Source organism: Adiantum capillus-veneris, chromosome 15, assembly GCF_014529385.1.
Source record: "Adiantum capillus-veneris isolate H3 chromosome 15, ASM1452938v2, whole genome shotgun sequence".
NCBI lineage: Eukaryota > Viridiplantae > Streptophyta > Polypodiopsida > Polypodiales > Pteridaceae > Adiantum > Adiantum capillus-veneris.
In genome coordinates, this window is record NC_140945.1 from 134055690 (window position 1) to 134066341 (window position 10652).

The window sequence follows — 10652 nt, forward strand, 5'->3', positions numbered from 1 at the left end:
AAATCTGGGCTCGATCTCCTAAGACCCTCAATTACTGTCATGTTTGAAACCAAACTCGGCCCATACCATGTTACCTCCTTGCATTTTGTCTCGCTCTCTAGCTCAGGTTCCACTTGTCCATGCCATCTTGACTATCGAGGAGATTGATGGGGAGGAGCTGGTAGCAAAACGGAAGAAGAATAGACACGCACACACTCACACACACACCACCATAGCCACACACAGGTTGAAGGGGGAGAGCCAACGTACTGTATTCCCCCTTTCTTACTTCTCTTATCTTATGCACTAAGGCACAATACACATTGTACTTAGTGTTAGTGGCTCACACAAGTGTATAGTTGTACACTTAGGGTTAGTGGCAGTTAGTGATGGGCGGTCGGCCACATGGCCATTAAACCTAACAAAGAATGGAAGAGAACCACTCTTCACCCAATGCCCATCAATGCACGACAGTGTTGAAACTGATGGCTAGAGAGACTTTTAGTCAGTGCATCCGCTGTGTTCTCTGACGTAGGAATCTTCACTAAATCAAGGCTCTTGTTTGCCAAGCATTCACGACTGAAGTGATAACGCACATCAATGTGTTTCGTTCTGGAATGAAACACTGGATTGTTAGCCAAGGCAATAGTACTCTGACTGTCACAATGAAGAACTGGTATACGCTGCTCCAATCCATTATCTTTCACTAGGCGAGCAAGCCAAATAGCTTCTTTGCATGCCTCACTCAATGCAACATATTTTGCCTCTGTGGTAGAAATGGATGTACAGTCTTGAAGAACGGATCTCCAAGAAATAGCAAAACCAGCGAATGTGTAAATCCAACCTCTTGAAGAATGTGATTTATGACTGTCAACACAGCCTGCATAATCACTGTCTACAAATCCCTGAATGGATAACTCTCCACAACCATAGCATAACTGTCTACAAATCCCTGAATGGATAACTCTCCACAACCACAGCATAACTGTCTATCTGCAGTGCCACTCAAGTATCTGAGAATTGACTTGACAACATCCCAATGCTTTTTACCAGGGTTAGACACAAATCTGCTGACAACTCCCACTGCATGTGCAATGTCAGGTCTTGTAGCCACCATGGCATACATGAGACTACCACAAGCTGCAGCATAAGGAATTTTAGCCATCGTAGATTTTTCCTCATCACATTTGGGACAATGGTTCTTGCTAAATTTCAAATATGCAGGCAATGGAGTACTCAAGGCCTTCCCCTTCTGCATGTTGAAACGATCAAGAACCTTGTGCACATACTCTTTTTGAGAAAGGTACAACAACCTCTTCTTACGATCACGAGTAATGCGCATACCCAAAATGTGATTGGCTTCACCCAAATCTTTCATGTCGAATTGACTTTTCATCTTGGTTTTCAAATCAGCAATGTCCTTCTTAGAATGACCAGCAATAAGCATGTCATCTACATAAAGGATAAGCATAATAAGTTGTCCATTTGGTTGTCTTTTCATGTAAAGACATGGATCCTCATTACTGCGCTTATAGCCTAGGGAACGCATAAATGCATCAAACTTTTGATACCATTGTCTGGACGATTGCTTCAAGCCATAGAGACTTTTCAAAAGCTTACAGACCAAATGTTCCTTGCCCTTGAGCACAAACCTTTCAGGTTGCTGCATATAAATCTCTTCCTCAAGATCACATGTAAGAAAGTTGTAATGAATTCCATTTGATCAAGCTCCATATCTTCAGTGGCAACCAAAGCAAGCAACATTCTTAGTGTCGTCATCTTGACCACTGGAGAAAAGATTTCCTGGAAATCTACACCATATTCTTGCTTGAAACCTTTGGCCACTAAACGAGCTTTGTAATTCTCAACATTGGATGCAATCTTCTTCTTGTAAACCCATTTACAAGGCAAATCTTTCCTACCTTTTGGCAATGGAACAAGTTACCATGTTTTGTTCTTTGCAATACTGGATAGCCCCCGCTTTATAGCATGTTCCCACTGAACCTTATTATTGGCTAGCATAGCCTCTTTGTAACAAGAAGGCTCACCACTATCTGTCAGCAACACAAAGTCCACGCCTGGAACAAACCGTTCTGGCGGATGTGAGACTCTTTGAGATATCCTTGGGTGATCAGAGCTCGTACTAGCCTATGTAGCAATTGGCTCTGGAGCTATCTTTACAGGACGTGATACATCGGAAAACGTCACTTTCCGAAATTCAACCTCTTTCGTTGGCTACCTATGCATCTTGGTCTCATTGAAGACAACATCACTGCTACGGATTACTGATAGGCTTTCCGGATCCCATAAACGATAGCCAAATTGACCATCTACACCATAGCCAATAAAGATGCATTTCCTAGACTTAGGGTCAAGCTTAGCACGCAACTCCTTGGATACATGTGCATAAGCTTCGCAGCCAAATGTACGGAGTTTTTCATAAGACAACTTATGTCTTGACCATAACTCCAAAGGTACACGAAACTGTAATGAAGCATGTGGTGATCTATTGATCAAATACACAGCAGTGTATAATGCTTCAGCCCAAAACGCTTGCGGTAAATTAGCATGTGATAGCATAGACATAATCCGCTCTTGGATGGTCCTATTCATTCGTTCTGCAACACCATTTTGTGCAGGGGTATAAGGAGCTGTAAACTCACACTTAATTCCCCTACTTGAACAAAATTATGTAAACTCTTTGGAGACATATTCTCCACCGTTGTCTGAGCGTAAAGCTTTCAACTTATGTTCAGAGTGAGTTTCAACACTCGATAAGAACTTCTTGAATCAAGAAAAGGTCTCATCTTTAGACTTCATGGCATAGACCCAAACATGCCGTGTTGCATCATCAATGAATGTAACATAATAGGATGCACCACCATGGGATTTAGAAGGCATAGGCCCACATAAATCACTATGCACAAGCTCTAAGGGTTTTCTTTCTTTGTCAAAAGACTGTGTACGGTGTGCTCGTGTTTGCTTACCATATTGACAATGCTCACAAAAGGGAAAATCTGAAAATGACAAATATGGTAAGTAGCCCAACAAGAGAGTGTCTCCATTCCCTTCTTTGACATATGTCCTAACCGGCTATGCCACAAAGCAATAGTTGGCAGCTCGATTACCGAAAGAACATTGTTCTTGTTAGATACATAAAGAGGATAAAGTGTACCAACTTTAGAACCATGGGCTAAAATAAGATGACCTTTCGCAATAATCAAAGACTGCTGATGAAAAGTGATTGTGTAACCCAAGTCATCAAGACGTCCAACCGAAATCAAATTTCATGTCAAAGATGGAACATGACGCACATTATGTATGGTAAACCTCACCCCATTTGCCATAACCATAGCAATATCACCTATGCCCACAATGTCACAAGAGTAGTTGTCACCTAGCGTAACAGTGCCAATGGTTTCCTCATATGTAGTAAACCAATGCATATGAGGTGTGACATGCAATGAAGCACCCGAATCAAGAATCCATGTATGGGACACTTCACCACTAACAAGTAGCTCTGCTACCATAGAACTCTACAAAGATAGAGTTTCTTGTGCATCATAAAATACATCATTATTTTCAGTCAACATATTGATGTCTTGTGCATCACAATCATCTTGCACTATGTTCAGTTCTTCAATCTTAACCGAACTCTTTGGTTTCTCCTCTTTATCATCATTGTCTTTGCCTTTGCCTTTACCTTTGTCACGCTTCCAAGCATAACAATCCTTCTTTATGTGACCAAACTTATCACAATAATGGCATTGAACATTGCGACGATCATGAGACTTTGATCCATTCTTTGATGCATCTCTATTGCCCTCTTTCTTGGACTCACGTTGCGAAGAACGGCCCTTACGTTGCTTATCATCCCTTTGCACATAATGAGCTTCTCCATGATGCAATCTATTCATGGTCTTTCAACGCATCTCCTCTAACAAAAGTGCACTAGTAACATCATCGTGCTTTAGCGTACCATTAGGAGCAGAGTTACTAACAGTTGTGCAAAAGATATCCCAAGAGGGTGGCAACGAACAAAGCAAAAAGATTGCTTTCATCTCATCATCAATGGTCATGCGCTGTGCACGAATCTAGGCAAAAACAGAATCAAAATCAGTGATATGGCTGGCAACGCTAGCTGACTCCTTCATACGAAGGTTGAAAAGTTTTCGCATCAGGAAAACCTTATTGCTAGCCGTATCCCTTTCATAGGTGTCGCATAATTTCTGCCATAAAGCATGAGCAGTCACGCATTCTAGCACTGAAAAGTACACCGACTCTCCAAGATGCAGTCTAATCGTAGACCTGCATAGCTCATCAAGCTCCTCCCACTGAAACTGAGTCATGTGCATATCTTTAGTTCTAGCCGCATAGGTAATAGGCAACTTTTGCTTCTTTTGGACAAGCACATCATGCATTTGGTTCTTCCAAAGCTGAAAATTAGTGCCATCAAACTTCTTTATGTCATAAATGTCATGTTCTTTGCTAGTAGACATGGTGACAAAACTACCAAAAGATTCTGGGAAAATTTCGGCAGAGTCTCCTTTGTATTTGGGACTATGTCAACCAAAATACGAGACAAAATGACCAAGTATGTCACCCACAAAGCATAAAAGAGAGCAATGCCTCTCAAAAGCACACTGTATAGAGACAAACTGAGGCGCATAAACTGTCAAACTGACCATAGACCGCCAACTCGGCATCAAAAGCACCTATACCACTCTATACATGTCCTATGGCGAGGACTCGTAAGGGATGCTCCAGCTACCTGTATCACCGAAGGTATCTCCACATTTGAGAATACCCCAACTCAATGAAAACCTCACGTTATTGACCCTCAACAACGTAGATTATGCAGCAAAAAACGTATAGCCAAGTCTCGGAAATGGCTATCTTCCGGACCAAGTCTCAGAAATGGTCGGGACTGCCGTACTAGCCAAAAGATGGCTCCACAAAAGCGTACATTGGCAGTATCCACAAAGACGTATAAGTCTGTCAAGACGCGCAAACATTCGTCAAAAGCATGTGCCTACAACTAAACATCCCTACGGGGAGTCAATCCGCTCTCAAAAGAGCTCAAACACTGTCAAAAGTGTCAACATATGCATGTACGCATAAACAACTGCTCCCCCTGGAACCATAATATCGCAAGCACTGAAACCTGTAGCCTGTACCTGTATCTGTACCTGTAGTCGAAGAAGACAATGCTGTCAAGCTCCCACTCTATATGTGTGTATGAGGCCACTCCGAAAGAGGCTACACACTCCTGAATGAGCCGTGGGCTCTCGTAGATGGAAGAGACTGCAACAATGGTACCTATAACTGGCTATGGAAGCGCTGCAGCACAAACCACCACAAGAGGGCTGAAAATTTCAGTTCCTGAACCGTAGCTTGAATGGGGTTTCTGATGGCTCGAATGACTCCAAAAGGGGGGTAAAACCATAGGACATCTGCTGGAAACACTCTCGGGAAGCTGAACTTGCCAATGGCGAAATCGGAATCCTGTTTGCACTCTTGAAAGTGCACGCACGCGCGCGAAAACGATTTTGGGAATAAAATCGCTCTGATACCAGATGATGAGGAGGAGCTGGGAGCAAAACGGAAGAAGAATACACACGTACACACTCACACACACACCACCATAGCCACACACAGGTTGAAGGGGGAGAGCCAACGTACTGTATGCCCCCTTTCTTACTTCTCTTATCTTATGCACTAAGGCACAATACACATTGTACTTAGTGTTAGTGGCTCACACAAGTGTATAGTTGTACACTTAGGGTTAGTGGCAGTTAGTGATGGGCGGTCGGCCACATGGCCATTAAACCTAACAAAGATCGTCCACTGTATTGCAGGACGTCTCAGGTAAAGGGATAGCCAGTCCTTTAGTTGCATCATATCTAGCCAGTCAAGCCAGGCCAAGGGGCTCAAGGTCCTCAAAAAAAATTCCGTCCAAACTTTGCTCCATGCTTGCCATTCAATGGACAGTTCTCCCGTGTATCGAGTGAGTACCATGATTACGACTATGGCACCAGTTCCTACTAACCACTGCTCACTTGCCCAAACCATCTGGATAACATGCTTGGCCGTCGCTGATTCGCGGGACGCCTCAGTCGAGGGGAATTTGAACCCTCCAACCTCACCACATCTGATCCGTCAAACCAAGTGTGAAAACCCCAGCTCTTAATGGCCAGGATTTGTGAATACTTCACGAACGGGCACCTCGCCCCGAGTGACAAACCTGAAAACTAGTGGTTCATTACATCTTCATCGAAGTACAATTGCACGCTCACCATAATCTGCCCCTGCCTACCAAGGCACATGCCCGTTGAGATAAACCCCAAAGGTGTTGCCTCTAGTTCCTTTAACTCTGCATACACCCCACTCGGCGACCCTCTCCCTTTGCTAATCATAGCACTAGCATCATGCACACACAAGGGCTGTCCCGTATCCCACAGCACCAATCTTTTTATGTTCTGGTTATACCTTTTCTGACCTGTCTCTACTTGCAAGAGCTCACAAACCTCAGTAAGCCCAGCCTCAGGCATCAGTCCTTCATTAGCTTTTGACTTATGCATGTCTATGCATGCTCTCATTTCCCCATCGCTTGAGGGGAATGAATCAGCAGGGTCCACCTGACCCCGGGGAGGTCACCTAATAAAAATGTAACCTATCACGTGAGTTCAACAGAAGGGTATTTAAAGTTCTTGAAACCTACAGAAATATATATACAGAAGGGCATTATTTTTTCAAATTTGAAAAAAACTTACAGATTTTAAAAGAAAAGGGTACATTATATTCTTTTAAAAATTTACAAATAAGGGGTTTTACAAACATGTCTTGAATGCACGTGATATGGTAGTTTTACACATAGTGAACCCCCCGAGCACCTGACGCTCCTTATCATCATCCTAACTTGAGTAACCCGCAATCTTGCCACCTGGCTCGGAGACCTCCATATGCGTTGCCTCTCGAGCAGAAGCTCCTGATGTTATGCATTGTATGGAAAACATTGAGAGACTTCATTTTCCTGCATGAGAAAAATTATAAATCTTCTTGTGTATGTAACCTACCTAAGGATTTGAAACGTGACATTTTCCAAGATAAAATAACTTGCTTGCTTGCTCATCCAAAAAGAAATCATATTTGGCGCAAGCTTGTTCGCATCCTTTCAAGAGCTTCGTTTCTGCGTCTCGTTCTTCCTTTGCTTTTACGAGTGTGCTGCTTGTAGGATGTTTTTTACGCCCTCTTTGCTTTGCTCAACTAGTCAATGCTATGGTTAATTGGATGCTTCCTTTTCTTTTCCTCCTCCAGAGACGCACAGGTTCGTTGAGTCTCCTCCATGTCTTGCAGGCAAACGTTTATCGCACCTGATGGTGTCAAGCTCTACCGGGTCGCCCCCAAATCTGGGCTTCGAGGAAATCGTAGATGGGAAGAGGTGTAGGCGTGCCTTGCTTCAAGGAAGCCCTGGTATCGATCCCGTTGGCAGTGCAGGTATGGCCAATGTGCACAATCATTCTTTGTGGAATAGGCTTGACGTGTCTGCGATGTTCTTCGCTACAATGCATTCTTGAGTGTTCAGTTGCGTTCAGATGGTGCTATGATTTTTTTTTTGCAGGCAAAGGAACTCTCCACTAGGGGAGGAGTGCGCACAAGCACCGTCTTCATCTCAACAACAACTTCCTTGCCCAGCTCACGAATTAGGCAAAGTTGCAACCTCATTTCTGAAGTTGGCCAATCTTCAGCTGCTCACAATGTCTTGGACAGCGGCAAGCTACTGGACAAAGGGAAAAGCTTGTTAGTCAAGGAAACCTTGCCGCTATTTGTGATTAGCGATATAGATGAGGGTAGTAAACCTTTCTCCATAGAGGGGAAAATCTTGAATTGGTATGGCACATACAGTTCCATCTCCCCTGGGCAAAAGAAAAATGCACGTTACTTCAAGTTCGACATCGTCGATGCCGATTGCATTGACACGATCACGGTCGTCGTTGTGGATCCCTTCATTGAGACCTACACCAAGGATCTCAAGATCGGCTTGTTTGTCAGGATTGATTATCCTCTTATGAGGGCTAAAAACCATAAAGATGTTGGGTGAGCTTTGTTCTCCTTGCATGTCGGTGCATCGACAACCATTCAACCTTGTGACCCATTCCTTGTTTCTTTAGCTTTCTATCCTGAGACCAAGATAAGCACATTTCTTGCTGACGCTACAATTTCCGACACTACTAGCCCACATCCACCCTTAGCGACACTGGCGTTTGTTGTCTTGCAAAGTCGTAATTTCCATCAGAGAATTGGCACTACATTTGAGGATTTGGTTGTTGCTGATGGCCCGACCCCAGAGGACAAAGCAGTTGTACATATAAGAAGCATTGGCTTCAGTGTTTCTTTCTTTCGATATTGACAAACCTTTTCTCATATGTAGGTCAGCTTTGTCAACTCTCGAAAGCATGACTATGACCGGGTCATGGCCCAGATGGCTAGGGAGGACATTGTTATGTTTGTGGCTAGGAATATTGGCCTCTTTCTTGGCAAGGTGCACACATTGTCTGTTCTGGACGTCACAACTTTGGCCCCCATGCAAGAATCACGCTTAAAGCAAGAATTGACCACAGCATTTCATAGACAGTGTGAGATTCTCGGCTACAATAGAGAGGTGACTTTGCATGCTTTGTACTCAACCGGATGAAGACATCTTTAGTGGTCTTTACACGTTTTTTTTTTTTTTGGTAGGTTGTGGGGACTTTGCGCTTTGTGAAATTCAATAGAGCTATCTTGCATTCCCAGTGCTCAATTTGTGACTCGCCAAAGGTGAAGAAGGTTGAAGGCCGACTATGTTGTTCTCTTTGCGATTAAGATCACGTCATCAACACAACTCTCAGGATGGAGGCACAGATCCGAAGCAGCATTGATAGACCTGTTGTGGCGGTTCAAGTGTCAGGGTCTATGGTGGATCGTCTTCTGGCCTTGCCAAGGAGCTTTAAGGAGGTGTACATGGAGAGCATTCCAGATGGGAGGGATATTTTATTGACATTTGTTGTCGAGGGTGTGTTCAAATTGGCACAAATGGGTCTATGATATCTTTCACTCCTCTGTTGGAAACCTAAATGCTTTGAGAGCATGTATTTCCATATCTTTTGGCCTTTCACCACGAATAACTATACTTCCTTACCTAGACCCCTCTACAATCGATGAGCTAAATTTTGGCTTGTCCATTGTATATCGAGTTTCATAAGAAAATGGTATCTTGCTTTTGAGCCTTGTTGTCGTGGTGTCTCTCCATAACTCGCTTTCTACTCTTCCTTCCTCTCCATATTTTCAACCTTCCAAATCACAGACTCTCTCTCTCTCTCTCTCTCTCTCTCTCTCTCTCTCTCTCTCTAACACACACACACAAACAAACACACAAGACGACTGAATATTTACAATCTTTGTGTGTCTTTCCAATGACTCACTTGGCTGAACATGATGTCGATACCGTTTTCGCGGCACAGTATCCGAACAATTCAGACATCTTCCTCGCGCTACACCATCTCCAAAGCTCAACAGGTGCACCGCATGACCTTAGATCAAATTTTCTCAACGACTTGTTTGAGAGCTTCTTGCTTAAAAGACATGTTGTCCCGGGTGCATGCCTCTTCTTCCCTACTGACTGGGCCACTAGCGCAATGACGGCCACAAAATTCTCATCTTTGTATTCAACATGCGCCAACTCACTTGCTCTTAGCCTCGACATGTTAAGGACCTTTGCTTGCTTTGCGACCTGTAGGTTAAAAGTGTATTTGAAAATAAATGGAAGCATGCGAACAAAATTCTCATCTTTGTATTCAACATGCGCCAACTCACTTGCTCTTAGCCTCAACATGTTAAGGACCTTTGCTTGCTTTGCGACCTGTAGGTTAAAAGTGTATTTGAAAAGAAATGGAAGCATGAGAACAATCATCTTGGGGATGCCATCGAAACCATTTCTTACAAAGGGCATTCTACTCTCCGAAACAAGCAATGGCATCGCATACCTTCCCACCTTCACAACGTGCTCAAGCCGTTCACGTGTTGTATGGAAAGAAGATGAGGTGGCCACTTTTCATAGGCTATCCTTGTTGCATGAGGCTTTGCCTGATGTTGAGGTGGTCCGCATGTTCCAAGCCAACCACCCACACACGTTGCATACAACCCAGGCCATGAAATCCAAGCTTTCACGCCTGAAGAACGAGAAGGGCCTAGTCACTGGTGCTCAGATACGACGCACCCATGCCAAGTTGAGCAAGCCGATTAAGAGATACAACAAAAGCATCAAGGACAAGCCCATTACACCCTGCGAAAAATATGGACGCTTGTTATTCCGATGCCAGCTAACACGTCAGCTTCTACCTTCAGTTGTGGAATCCAATTCGAGGAAGCAAAGACACTATGGGGATGTGTACGTCTACAGCCAGTGCAAGAAACTCTTGACAAGCGATAGCAATCACTTATGGAGCTTGCAAGAGACAAGGTTCAATCCAGCGCTTCCCTTTGTGTCAGATCTAAATCCCCTAGAAGCACGCTTGGTCTCCATTCGTATCCCCTTTGCCAAGATACGTGAACTGACGTACGATGGTCAGTATGGTCTTAGAGGTAGCGTTGTCAATGTGCTTGCTAACTTGGAGAAGAGCCAGGCTATGCTGCCT